At 43.2% G+C, this 14,022-nt stretch overlaps 3 non-coding genes and 1 pseudogene across 3 annotated transcripts; all 4 read right to left on the bottom strand.

The window, feature by feature from the left end:
* Nucleotides 1-14,022, bottom strand: part of LOC142388029 (NLR family CARD domain-containing protein 3-like) — a 483,074-nt pseudogene that overhangs the window by 54,787 nt on the left and 414,265 nt on the right.
* Nucleotides 10,388-10,459, bottom strand: trnap-ugg (transfer RNA proline (anticodon UGG)). Its single transcript has one exon. It is a non-coding gene; the product is annotated as a tRNA-Pro (tRNA).
* Nucleotides 10,723-10,796, bottom strand: trnat-agu (transfer RNA threonine (anticodon AGU)). The gene has a single exon. It is a non-coding gene; the product is annotated as a tRNA-Thr (tRNA).
* trnat-agu (transfer RNA threonine (anticodon AGU)) lies at nt 11,416-11,489 on the bottom strand. The gene has a single exon. It is a non-coding gene; the product is annotated as a tRNA-Thr (tRNA).

Below are 14,022 nucleotides of genomic sequence, written 5' to 3' on the forward strand. Positions count from 1 at the left end.
CCTGCAGGCTGTAGAGCGAAGAGATTCCTCTATTTTACCAGAGAGTCGGCTTGAGAGGCTGATGTTGAGCCTGCACATCGACTTCCCTGATGTGATTGTTCTCTGCAGCTGAAAATGGGACTCTCAGATAACTTAGTGTCTGTCTGTCAAGCTCCTCTGTTCCCTGTGTGTAGTTTTGTGTTCATCGTCATATAGATAAACCAGTGAAGCTCAATTTGATGACATCCTCATACACTGCGTCTTTTTTAAACAGTATAGTTCTATTTTAGAAGTCAGAATACAATAATAGATGTTTCTGCATCTATAAAAAGCTTGTTTGTGACCACTTCTCTTGCGTACGGCCACACCGCCCTGAACACGCCCGATCTCTGAAGCTAAAGTCAGTTTTTGACACGTTTTATTTTTTGATACATAATTCTTGTTCTATCAACACATTTCCTTCACAGCGAGTTGTGTCCCTCAACACATGTGCAACCCTTTGACCAAAACCAATTCAACGTGCCATGAGAAAATACCAACAGGAAATGACATAAAGCCATGTGCTAACTAACCGAATGAAGGGACCAAAACTAAGTTCTTGTAATGTGTAAAATGCAATCAATCCCACAGCACTTTGCACTATAAAGGTATATGTAGATGCGCACAGAAAAGTAAACAGCTGCACATAAGACGTCCCGGTTATCAGATTTGATACATTTTTCTGATCTGAACTGCATGTAATTCAGTCTTCACCCAGCTTTCTATGCAGGGGCGCCGAAAAGGGGGGTAAAAGGAGAAGGATTCTAGGGGCCCATGATTAAGAGGGGCCCAGAGAGGCCCTAATAAAATTATAATACTGGCAAAAAAATAATATGACAAAGTTATTAACTAACTTATAATCACAAATATATTTTATTTATAATTTACTGGTAACAATAACTTTGTTTTGGAAACATTACGTTTATGTTTTGTATTTTTCAGGTAGCCTAATTAAGGGTTTAGAATCAGTATCAGTGTTGCAGCAAATAAATGAATTCCATTGGATTCCTTGTGCTCAGTATTACCTACCTCAACTGTCATGTTTTTCTTTTTTCACAAATATGGGAACGATAGTCAGAAATAGCATTAAAATGCATAGTTTTATGTAAAATAGCATCACAAATTTTCGCCGACCTCCTGGCCGGCTGTTTGGGGGACCAGTAAAAATGATTTTCATGGGGCCCAAAATCCCTAGCGGCGCCCCTATTTCTATGTTAGACTGATTAAAGGAGAAAAGTGCTGATATTGTTATCCCATTAGCCATCGTTCTGATTTAAACAGAAAGTTTAAGGCCTAATCTAAAAGGTAGAGAGGGTGTCAGCTTCCAGCTCCAAATTGATCATGTAGCTTTGCACCTAAGGGCATTCTCAAATGCATCGTCCACATGTGTGCACTTCAGGTGGTAGAGTCAGGAAAACAAATGCAGGAGAGATTTAAGTCTTGTGTAGGATGAAAATCCCAACATGGAAGATATGCCATGTTCAGGACCGAGTCTGTATTAAGCAGAGTGGCATAAGCCCTCCAGCGGGTGTCCCAGGTGAGATGAATAAAGGCCGCACACACAGAGGGCAAGTTGAGACAGTTGGTTAAGAGGGATGTATGGCTCTGATGAGGCACACAGAAGACACCAAGTGGTGCCAAGCAGAGGAGGGGCAAGGCTACGTAGCATAGGCTAATGAGTAACATGCAATTAAAGCTTGGAAAAGGCCAGCGAGTGCAGATTTAACTGAAAGACCTTCATGGTGCAAGGGCAAGCAGGGCCACTGTATTGAGCTTCATCAAGTTATTTTGGTCTGGGTTTGTGTAATGCAATTCAACCATGAGGAGAAGGAAACATGTAGTGGTAGAATTTAAAGCAGAAGTATTCAGTTTGCCCTTCAAAAGCAGAGTCAGCCTCAGTGGGTGTGGTGAAGACTCAAATCCTCTATGAAGTGAAAACAAACCTCGGGTTAAAGTATTCAATACACAGACCACATTTTATTGGTCAAGTTTATTTTGCCAGAGCTCAGCCACATGTTGGAATCTCCATGGAAGTGTCCATGAGAGCCACCTGCAGAAAACAGAAGGGGTCAGTATTGACACAGGAGTCTCAATACTTCAGACACTAGTCCAGCTTTACCTTAGTACAACTTCTGCCCTTTAGACCCAGTCTTGGCATCAACGTGGTCAAAGGCATCCTGGGAGTATTTGGCGTACGAACTGGAGTCGCGGGCTCGTTGGTAGCCATTGCTGGACTGGACGACGTGGGATGAAGGGTATACAGCGCGCATCTCAGATGTGTCCTTAGGGACCTGGTCGGAGGTCCAGGCAGACTGTGGGAAAGAACTGTCGATCTTCAAGTTCATTAGGGCAGCAAGGAAACGGGCAAAGTCTGCGTCCTGCGCAGTGAAGCCAGCATTAGACCCAAAGGAGCCGCTGCCGTAGCCAGAGCCAGAGGAGCCGCTGCCGTAGCCAGAGGAGACGCTGCCGTAGCCAGACCCAGAGGAGCCGCTGCCGTAGCCAGACCCAGAGGAGCCGCTGCCGTAGCCAGACCCAGAGGAGCCGCTGCCGTAGCCAGACCCAGAGGAGCCGCTGCCGTAGCCAGAGCCAGAGGAGCCGCTGCCAGACCCAGAGGAGCCGCTGCCGTAGCCAGACCCAGAGGAGCCGCTGCCGTAGCCAGACCCAGAGGAGCCGCTGCCGTAGCCAGAGCCAGAGGAGCCGCTGCCGTAGCCAGACCCAGACGTGCTACTACCAGAGGATCCACTATTTTGACCTGAGCCCAGAAATTAGTTGAAGCAAAGTATGACAGCATGATTAGTCGTGCTGTCAGTAGCCTCTGTATCACTGCCAATATGTTTAGTAACAAGAAACAAAGCTAAAGGAGTATCTGCAGTTCAAGTGAGTCATTAAACCTGAAGTCTAATACATTGTAAGATTTGGTGCTGCATGATTAATACAGTTGCAGACCCTCTTCCCTCTCATTCCTACCAACATCATGGGTTGAGCATGTCCAGACTAAACAACTTCCCATGTTGGCTGCCTTTATATAAACTGCACCTAAATGTTGATATACTTGCTTTTCTGGGGGGGATAACATGTTCCAATGCTGAAGAGCAGGACACAAAGCCAGGAAATCCTGTTTGGATTTCAAAAGAAAAGAAAGAAACTTTAGTATATAGCAGAACAAAAACCTAAACCATTAAACATGAAGACTCACCTGAAGAAAACCTTAAACAACATGTTGAACAAGACAAAACAGCAGCAACACAATTCAGATAAAACTGGTCAGAAACAGCAATCTAGTGACTGCTGATGAGAGCAGATTTGTGCTGTAACTCATCTGAGGCTGCAGCTGACTTTATATTGGTGCTCTACCTGCTCTAATTACACTCATAAACCTCACCTGGGACCCAGTCAGATCGTGCTGCATTCAATTCAGCTCTGAAAATGAACACTTCTGACATCCCATTTAAAAAGGTTTGTTGCAACATGTGAGGAATGAACATGGGATGTTTTAAAGAAGGTGAATTCCGCTTGGTCAGATACGGTGTTAAACATCTGGACCAAAGTCCTGCAAATCACTGTGGGCCCCTAATCTCTGGCTGGGGAGTGTGAGGGGAGTGACAGAGATTTGCTCGGAAGGACTCCAGGTTATAACCTCGGTTCTAATACGTCACAAACACGTCACAGTCATGAAATTTGGGTCCAACACATCACTTGTCCACTTCACTAGTGGGAGCTGCTAGTTGGGTTTCAAGGGGAAAAAAGTGAGCTCAGCGTGACATAAGACTGGAGTCTTAGTAAGTTAACCTGCTGAGTTCTGGAAATAACTCTAAAATAATGTTGACTCCTTGGCAGGAATAAGGAGCTCTGCAGCTCTCTCATCCAGAGGATCTAGAAGCATGGATGTGTTTGGAACATAGCAGAGGGTGGATTCTTACTAAAGTCACGCTAACTGCCTTTTGCGCACTCTGAGATGTTTAAAGCTCAGATTAATATCTGAGCTGAGACGTAGAAACGTGAGACAACATGATGCAGAGCTGCTCTTTTATTAAGTGATATGGAGGAGATCTTAGATTTATTTCAGATGAACTTGATTAAACAGGACATAACGGAGGTTAAATGTTTAAAGCACCTTGTGCCATCATTTTGTTCATATCTGGAAGTGTTTCTCAAATTTGTCTTGACGATTTCTGTGGATTTCCATCATTCCTCCTGAAAACTTGTTGCCTTGTGAGAACAACCACAGACTCCCACAGACTCCCTGTGACACAGCAAACTTCCAACATGGGAAATGTGACATTTGAGCACTTTATAGTCTGTAGGCGACTGTTTTCTGTTCTTTGTACTGTGGAGGCTTTACCAGCCATCAGTGAGGTGGAACTGTACTGAAAATACACTGAAGTTAAAGTTACATTTTTAACTAATTTAAAAGGGAAAATATGTCTATTTGAATAATGCTCCTTTTTAATATGGGTCTAAGTTTCTGAGAAAGTCTTTTTTACTGTAAAATGTTGACTGTCACACCTGAACTTCATATTTATTTATGAAAATGAGAATATTTATATGCCCAGGTTGTTTTAATTCTGAAAACTAACATTTGTTACAGTAGTTCACATCTGTCCTCAGAATTACTTTCATAAAATCCAACAAAGACCAGACTTTATCATGTTCATATTTAAACTGCAACCTGCAGGTTAACAATGTGAGTGACTTAAAGTGTGGAAACAAGTCCACAGAAGTTTTTCTTTTAATTATATGTCAATTAGTGACATTTGCTGCAGGGACGACCAGGTAAGACATCTGATTCTCGCATATAGATGGAACATTTGATGTTGCATTATGCCCAGTATTAATCAGACATGTTTGTTCATGTTCCAGACAGGATAGTGAATGCTTTTGTGCACAGTCCACTGTGTGGTTGTACAGCTCACCACTTAACTGAATATATTCCAACACCTGGCTCGTCTTCTTGCATCCAAATGTAGAACAAAATAGATGTTTGATCTGTAAATTCTGATGTAATGGACAGAATCCATGAGAGATGTTGGATTTATTCCAACTCTCCCCGGGCTCTGGGGCGGATTCATCCCTCCATCAGACTTGTTGCCACTGATTTTCAGTCCACTTCTTGTGTCATTTGGCACAGCTCAGCCTTTTCCCCTCCTTAAAGGATAAGACCGTTTTTTTGACATTGGGCCCTTGATTTCACATTATAACATGATGTTCTACTCACCCCTGCTTGTTGTTGGTAATTTGGAGCTGTTCCGAAGATATTCGAGAGGCGTCTGGCTGCTCTCTTGAGATATTCGGCCATGAAACGGTTTCCTAAGGGGAAGTTTATACAGGCACAAACTATGCTGTTTATAATTTATTAATTACTGTACACTAGCACTGATAACGTGGAGGTGCGTCGCTTACTTAAAAAAATCCGGGTTACTAATTTTGAATTTTAGCCGAATGAATAAATAGGCAGCAGGTCTGTGGGCTGTCTGTGGTAGTAGCACGGCGAGGACGTCAGTAACACCCACTTTACGACAAAAATTCAAAATTACAGTAACCCGGATTTTTTTAAGTAAGCGACGCACCTCCACGTTATCAGTGCTAGTGTACAGTAATTAATAAATTATAAACAGCATAGTTTGTGCCTGTTAAACTTGCCCATAGGAAACCGTTTCATGGCCGAATATCTCAAGAGAGCAGCCAGACGCCTCGCGAATATCTTCGGAACAGCTCCAAATGACCAACAACAAGCAGGGGTGAGTAGAACATCATGTTATAATGTAAAAAAAACGGTCTTATCCTTTAAGAACGGCTTCTTGACAGCCACCCTTCCATGGAGACCTGGTACCTGCTTCAGGTCAACCTCCTGAACAACCCAACACAAAAGGCCTTTTTCTTCAGCTTGAATTTTTCCCTACATGCTAATATTCACAAGCAGGTCCTATGCTACGGTCCTGATAGGCAATGATGACCTTCTGGCCAAACCTCTGCAATTGAGGCTGAGAGGCTCCTTTCAGTTTCCATGACCCAACCTCAATGGTAATGTATAGATTTAATAAAAATACTCAGCTTTGTTTCAGATGTCATGAACAGGGTTCTCCACTAGATGTTTGCCCCCACCACCTGATCTAACTTACATCCAGGTAGTGAGTAAGTGACAACATTGAGCCTAAATTTTGTTCCCAAGCCACTTCACTAAAAGTAGCGGCCACATCTTTTGATTTGTGTAGCACATGCTTCATTACATTTATTGAAATAAGACCTTTGCAACCACAGAAGATAGTTATGAAGCCATCCTCTGTCATGGACTTGCAGAAAATACTGTCCAGGTTTCACATGGCCCCAGCATCTGATGGGTCTGCCCTTACCCAGAGCTGTAGGGTGAGGACTGCTACAGAGTGTAAAGGTTTCCCCCTCAGCACAATATGCAGCAGTGTAATCTTCTGATAGAGCTCAAGGCCACACCTTTACCAACTGCTGTCAGAGAGCTGCAGTTGGCTTTTCAGCCATTTTTAGTTGGGAATGCATTCCAAGCTGAAGCCGTCAAGACCTTAAGCTCACCTTTGAGCAGATACTGTCCTTAAAGCGGAACTCACCCTTTAAACAACATCGTGCCCAATCACTATATTTGACCATAATATAATAGTGAATTGTGCTGCAACTGGGTATTATGTCTTCATATTAAATATAAAACCTTTGCATTTTTTAGAAATGGTGATTTGACGCGTCATGAAATCACCGGAAGAAAAAATAACAAACTACAACAATTCTAATAGGAGGGTTTCACTTGACGTCACTTCCGTATTTTTCTAAGCGCGCTAACCCAGGTGGTGGGCAACTGTGTTTTGTCTGCCACTTTTTGACCAAAATACCTCAGTTTTGTACCGTTTTTGGATGTAGCAATCGGTCTAACCGAGAGAAGGGAAAGGGTTACTATCGAGTACCGAAGGTAATCGCCCATAGAGGTGAGAAATGGAAAAAACTCACAGAACAACGCCGCAAAAAGTGGATAGTTAACCTACGTTTACAGACTGGAGGAGCTCAATCTGCAAATGCTCGTGTCTGCGGTGACCACTTCGTCAAAGGTATGCGCGAAATCTAACTGTTTTGTAGTAGTGCAGTAAAGTATTATGTTGTTAAATGCCAATCAACAGTAATGTAATACGGGCTACGTTTGGGCTTTGTTTTGAAGGCTGCCCCAGCGCGTTGTTAGCTACCGAGTCAGTGGACTGGGCTCCGACGGTCAAGCTGGGTTACCCAAACACAGAGCTAAGACACCGCCATCGGTGTTTCATGCGATCTCTGAGAGTGGTTGATCTAAACAAAACAAATTTGTCACGTCGTCACAATCTTCACGTTTCTGTAGTATCCACGAAGTGCTTAAGTGCTAACAGCGCACATTAGCTCCCAAGTTCTTGACAACAGAATCGCTCTCTCTCTGCCTTTTGCATTAGGCTAGCGACGCCAAGTTCCAGGATATTACATGGTTGTTATAGCAGCTAGAACTACGTGCATGAAGTAGAACTATAACTAATTAGAATTGTTGTAGTTTGTTATTTTTTCTTCCGGTGATTTCATGACGCGTCAAATCACCATTTCTAAAAAATGAAAATGTTTTATATTTAATATGAAGACATAATACCCAGTGGCAGCACAATTCACTATTATATTATGGTCAAATATAGTGATTGGGCACGATGTTGTTTAAAGGGTGAGTTCCGCTTTAAGTTAATGCCAATACCTTATTTATAGGATTAAGTCATGTCAACCTGTCAGGCCCTCAACTATCCCCTCCAACCCACAACTGGATGACCCAGAGACAGCTAGGAGCCATTTGATGGTGCAACAAGGTATTCAAGTTAAAGCCATTTATTCAAGCGGTAGCAGCAGCGATGCCTCTAGAATATGCAGATCTGCAAGACAAAGAAAGTCAGTCACCTACCAGCAGCTACAGAGAGCACACATGCAGAGTAACATGAGCCTCACCAGAAAGATCCTCAGAAGCCGCTCTGAACTTGAACCTTGTGCTGAGATGTTTTGCCGTGGTCTGGCTCAGATTCTGTTGGGGTGTAGCGGAACTGGCTGAACAGCACACGCTTCTTGTTGTAGCGGGACCGAGATTTGTAAGCGTAGACTTGATCCTCGTCGGCCACAGGAGGGAAGACTGGCTCGTCCTCGCCGCTGGTGTCAGATGAAAGGCTCCAGCTCCCATCTTCAAACTGGTAATTGCTGCCAGGAGCTCCAGACTGACCTCCCTGAGCACCATGCTGCTGTGCTCCAGAACCACTGGTTCCAGTTTGTTTCTGATACGTTGGCTTAGATAGATCTTGTCCATAAACTGAATACATGGGTGAGGAAACAGAGAATTAAGAGCAGCCTTCCATTTACACCGAGTCAATTTAAACTGCTTTTAGTTGCTGAGCTTTGATTGGGATCAGCTTACCGCTTTGTGCAGGAATGCAGGCGATGCTTCCAATCAGCACACAAGAAATCCACAAAACCCTGCAGAAACAGGGACATCTCATATGAAGTTCTGAGTACATTTAGAGACCAGTGGGGTCCAACCACCACCTCCCCTTAACATGCCCAGTCCTGTTGAGCTTAACTGTATATTCATAGTGTAATGCTGCGACCAAATGAGGTTCTGCTTGCCTCAGACATTTAAGGCAGCAGAGGTTAGGTGCCACCACTTAGAAGCACTGGGATAGACTAGAAGTTACTCACCTCATTCTGCTGCAATATAATTAAAGCTTGCCTGGGACCTGCTCCTGCCAAACTGCACTAACACAAAGTTCAGAGCCCTGTGACACTAACCTGAAGCTGCAGGAGCTGCTTTCATATGATCCTCAGTGCAGAGGGAACTGATTGCTCAGCGGTAACAGCTGCTGCTGAAAGGTGCAAGGCTGCAGTTAACTGGCAACAATGGACTAACATAGTTGTCCACGAGTTGACACGTAGTCTTCGGCCACATTTACACATAGCCGGGTATTTAGAGAAACAAATATTTCCCCCCCTCCGTTTTCAAATAATAACATCGTGCACACAACATCGTTTTCAAAAAACTTGTCATTTACATCAACCCGCATAAATACGCCGTCAAGCGCCATAATAACTATGCCACACCTATTGGCGGCAGTGGAGGGAAAGGAATAAAGCCATGCAAGCCAATCAAAATCCTCAGAATCGAGGACTTTCCTCATGTGAAGGAGGAGATAACGCGAACAAATATCACAACAAAACTGAAGGCAATAAGAGGGAAATATAGACAGTCAGTGCATACTGGACGCAGGAGCAGCCACGGAAGAGTGGTGCTCCTCTATTTTGAACTGTGCGAGCAGGTTTGGGGTGGCAAATGCAATAAGGCCAGAATCGTTTGCACAAACGTAAAAATTAGTAGAACTTTAACATCATCCATGATAATCCTGATCAGTAGCCAAACAAACTGTAAACATAAGGCGCTCGCATGACGTTAAGCATTTTCTGGCGCATAATGTGACGTTTAAGAACCTAAAACGCCGTTTCTCTCCCAGTTGACACGGCAACACATAACCGGCAACACATAACCGGCGTTATCAGAAATCTCCACTTTGGCCGGAGGTTTTAGAAATAATCGTTTTCTGTGATAAAAACGGGGTTTTGGTGTAAATGAGAGGCCAAACCGCAGGAAATAATCTGCATCTTCCTATCGTGTAAACGGGGCCTTAGGCCTTAGGTCATGCGTAGATTTCAAAGCAAAGCAGAGATACAAGGCCAATATACCAGGGAAGGGCTCATCTGGGATTTGAACCCGGGACCTCTCGCACCCAAGAGTTCGTCAGCGGACAGCTGACGTAGCCATGGAATCCTGGGAATTTGTGATTGCTTTCTTTCTTCTTTGACTTTTCCAGAGCAATGAGCCTATATTGTTTGGAGTTGGCTCTCCCTTCACTCAACATGAGTGAAGTTATTAGGCACATACACTGAACAGCCCACAAAAACTCCTGAGACCAATGAGTCAATACTCACCGCCAGGTTCCACCAATTCACATCACATTTTATCAAGAAGCCCAACTTTAAGACAGAACAGGTCTATATCTCCATTTCTCTAACATTGACTTGAAAGTGTTTCAATCTGGATTTATAGAACAAATACCAAAACTGCTTTAGATAATACAGCAGAGGGTGTGCTTAAATGATACAGGTATTTATGCGTGGATCTCTTTCAAATTCCAGATAAGAAATTCATTTAAGAAGGACTTGAAGCAACTTCAGAATGAGTGGTGGAGGGTTGAGCTGTATTTCCCTATTTGGGGCTTTGATTCCAAATGCATTCAATGTTATCGTCATTGATTCAATCATTCTCTGATTTCACAGCAAAGCAGAGACACAAGGCCAGTAGACCAGGGAAGGGCTCGTCCGGGATTTGAACCCGGGACCTCTCGCACCCAAAGCGAGAATCATACTCCTAGACCAACGAGCCAAAAAGAAAGAAAGAAAGTGGTTTTTGTGATTTATTTCCGAAATTCACGTGATATCTGCATAAAACAGAGCTTGATGTTATTCAAATTATCTCCATATGTGAAAACATTGGATTAAGTCCCAGTTCAATCTTCTGTACCTCAAGAATAACTAAAGCCATGAGATGAAGTGCCTCCAAGTACAGACTGTTTTGGAAGTCCAGCACTCCTGAAGCTCTGCTGTAAACAGTTATGGCACCATGTTGATGTAAATAGTAACACCTTAAGGCGCTGCTGGGATTTGAACCCAGGATCTCCTGTTTACTAGACAGGCACTTTGACCAACTAAGCCACAGCACCACATGGTTCATAAAACTGATGAAAGAATAAAGAGGAGGAACTGGATCCACCTCAGGAAGTGGTTTCTGTGTTTCTGTACCTCAAGAATAGTTAAAGCCATGAGTAGAAGTGCCTCCAATTGGTTCAAAACTTCATCGTATCTTGCAGATATTGTTGGATTTTCAACTCAGATCCTGGTGTTCATGAGGAAGGCACTTTCACCAGTTACAGCCTGATCTCATGAAGCAGTGTACTTATTACACGCCAAGTCATTTACTGTGTTTTTACAAGACTTTTTTATGCTTTTGCTTATTATTTTACACTTCGTATTTTGAGGAAATGACGTCCTACCCTCAGCTTTTACGCTAACTCTGACTATTTCACAGTTTGTATGTTCATTTTGATGTTATGTAGTGTGACAGGAGGAGAACCTCCACCGTACTGTACCCTAACCAATTGACTTGTTATGTTAACGGAGTAAAATTACACTCCGAAAGCATAAAATAGGCATAAATGACACTTTAAAGGCTGTGGGCTATTTATATGCACTTTTATTAAGTGGACCAGTGAGATGCATTTAGTAGAACCCTGATAATAAGCTGTTTTATATGCTAAGTCATAGCACGCTCTGAAGGACCACAGGCACTGCTGGGATTTGAACCCAGGCTCTCCTGTTTACTAGACAGGCACTTTGACCAACTAAGCCACAGCACCACTAATGTGTCTAACATCTGAAATAAAACTGTAGAAAAAGGAGACACCTGATGGAGGACATTTAGAGGCATTCCTTTTTAAATGTTTGGTGAGCTGATCTGTCAGTGTTAAAGAAGCAGAAATGAGAAACTCCTCTGAAGCTGATCAGAAATTGAGGTTTTACAGAGCACCAAAGAAAAATGTTTCATCCATATCAAATGTCAAACTTGATCAGTCAGTCATATTTTGTCAAAATGTTTAATCACTGATCAGCCTTTAACATTTAAAAGATGCTTTATTTCGTTCCTCGACAGCAAATTAGCTCGCTGATGACGTCAGGATCAAAAAGCCCAAAACCTGCTTGAATGAGAGCAGCTGTCGCCGGGAGGCTGAGGCTGGAGTTCTTGCTTCCAAATGCTATGCCTACTATTTGTTTGCCTCAGGAGCTCTCTTAAAAAACAGCCAAGACACTTGTTGCATGAGAATCTTCTGACCACAGCTCAACGAGCTGTGTTGTCACAACCTTCTACAGTGCTTTGGGCAGGACAGAATCATTAATTCAATTTCAATTAATTTTTATTTATATCGCGCCAAATACAACAAATGTCATCTCAAGGCACTTAGATAATAAAGTCCAATTCAAGCCAATTGGAATTCAATTAATTGTGATCATAATTATTCATAAAATAATCCAATTCTTCATATAGAGCCAATTCAAAAACAATTTTCTAGCTAAGGAAACCAACAGATTGCACTGAAAACTTTTTCTTTTTCTGTCCAATCTCCCGTGCTGAGCGTGCCTGAGGCGACTGTGGAGGCAAAAGGCACATTATTGATTATAAGGTCTTGGTTTGCACTTAACACCACAGTGAACGGGAAAGGGCTTTTGACCGAAGCAACCTGGCCTCATGTTAGGCTAATTGAAGGGGGCTATTGACATTTAGGCCGAAGATGGGTGAGAGTATCAAAGCAATCATCACTTGGTGGCAGGCAGCTGATAAAAGACCGAGCTCTCCCCGTCGGGGAATCGAACCACGATCTTCCGCATGACAGGCGGAGTTACTGTCCATTATACTAACGAGGAATTTCTGTGTGGCGGATACAGTCGTCAGATGAAAAGACAACTATCGCCAAGGAGTGAAATAAGATTTCTGTGTCCCGTTTCAAGGTGCAGGAAAATTGCTATCACAGTCCCATCACTCAGAAGGAGAGTCTTCCATGAAGCTGCATGCCTCGTCAATGTTCCCCTTCAACACCAACACAACGCAGACCCACATATTCGCTGGAATGATGCCTGGGTCAGCCGACAGTATCTGCAAATATTCATTTTAGCAGTCAGGATGGCCGAGCGGTCTAAGGCGCTGCGTTAAGGTCGTAGTCTCCCCATTGGAGACTTCTCCTGGACAACTATTTTCACTGGCAAGACAACCCAAGTTTAATCCTTGCTTGTTAGTATAAATTCAGATAAAGGAGAATTCCGTGTTGTGAACTGTATTTAATTCTGTTTTCTCTCCACAGCTTGAGAAACATGAAATAATAATTAAACAATTCAACACAACTTGAACTTAAACTTGTCATTATTGTACGGTTCATGCAACGTGTTAGAAATGTGTTTTTTACATTTATATTCACAGTGGGGTGCCATGACCTAAACGTGTGGAAAGTTATAAATCATCTCTGTCCATTTAGCCTTCTTACACTTGCTCTGACTTAAACTGCTACTGTGTCAATGCTAAATTATGAAAAGAAGTTCTAACTCAAAGGTCACAACAATAAGGATCAAAGGAAATATGTGTCCCTGTACAGGTCCCTCACTGTGTCAGGAGAAACTGAGTCCTTTCAGGCACTACAACCTGCAGGGAATCAAGGAGGAAAGACTTGAGCCTGAAAAGTTGTCCACAAGACAAGGGCCCTCATTTATCAAGCCGTCGTAGAATGCATCGTATATATGAGCGGAGAACGGAGACGGCTGTCAACAGCGTTGGCGATGTAAATCGCAGACGAGTTATGTATTTGCCCCGACTGTGATGGTCAATAAAATGTGATAAACTCCAGATTAAATGAAATCTAAAATTGAACGATGTTTTACTTTTTCTCCAATAAGATCAGGAAGAAGTGGTCCGATCATAGCCGTGGGAACTAGGGGTGCAGGGGGTGCGGCTGCACCCCCTGCTGAATGTGCATTGCGAGATGGTGGGGAGCTAACAAAAATATATTTCATGAAAACCTATTGTACAGTCTCCTCCGATCGGGATTCGAACACGCGTCTCCAAACACAAACGTTCCGACTCAAGCAATGGAAGCACGTCTCTTACCAACTGAGCCGAGTAGCCCCTGACTGCAGACCGCAGATCGGGGCGGAGATCAACGTTGAGGGGGCGGAGCTCAACGTTGAGGGGGCGGAGCTCAATGAGTCCTGTGCGGGTGCCATCTGGTGGCGGTGCTCAACGTTGATGCTCAACATAGAACAACACATTGAACCGCAGAAGAAGACTGTGTGGAGGAGAAGAAGTAGATTCGTTTTTTAATGTGCTATTTTGCAATATTTGTGACA

The sequence above is a fragment of the Odontesthes bonariensis genome, chromosome 2 (genome assembly GCF_027942865.1).
Source record: "Odontesthes bonariensis isolate fOdoBon6 chromosome 2, fOdoBon6.hap1, whole genome shotgun sequence".
Classification (NCBI taxonomy): Eukaryota; Metazoa; Chordata; class Actinopteri; order Atheriniformes; family Atherinopsidae; genus Odontesthes; species Odontesthes bonariensis.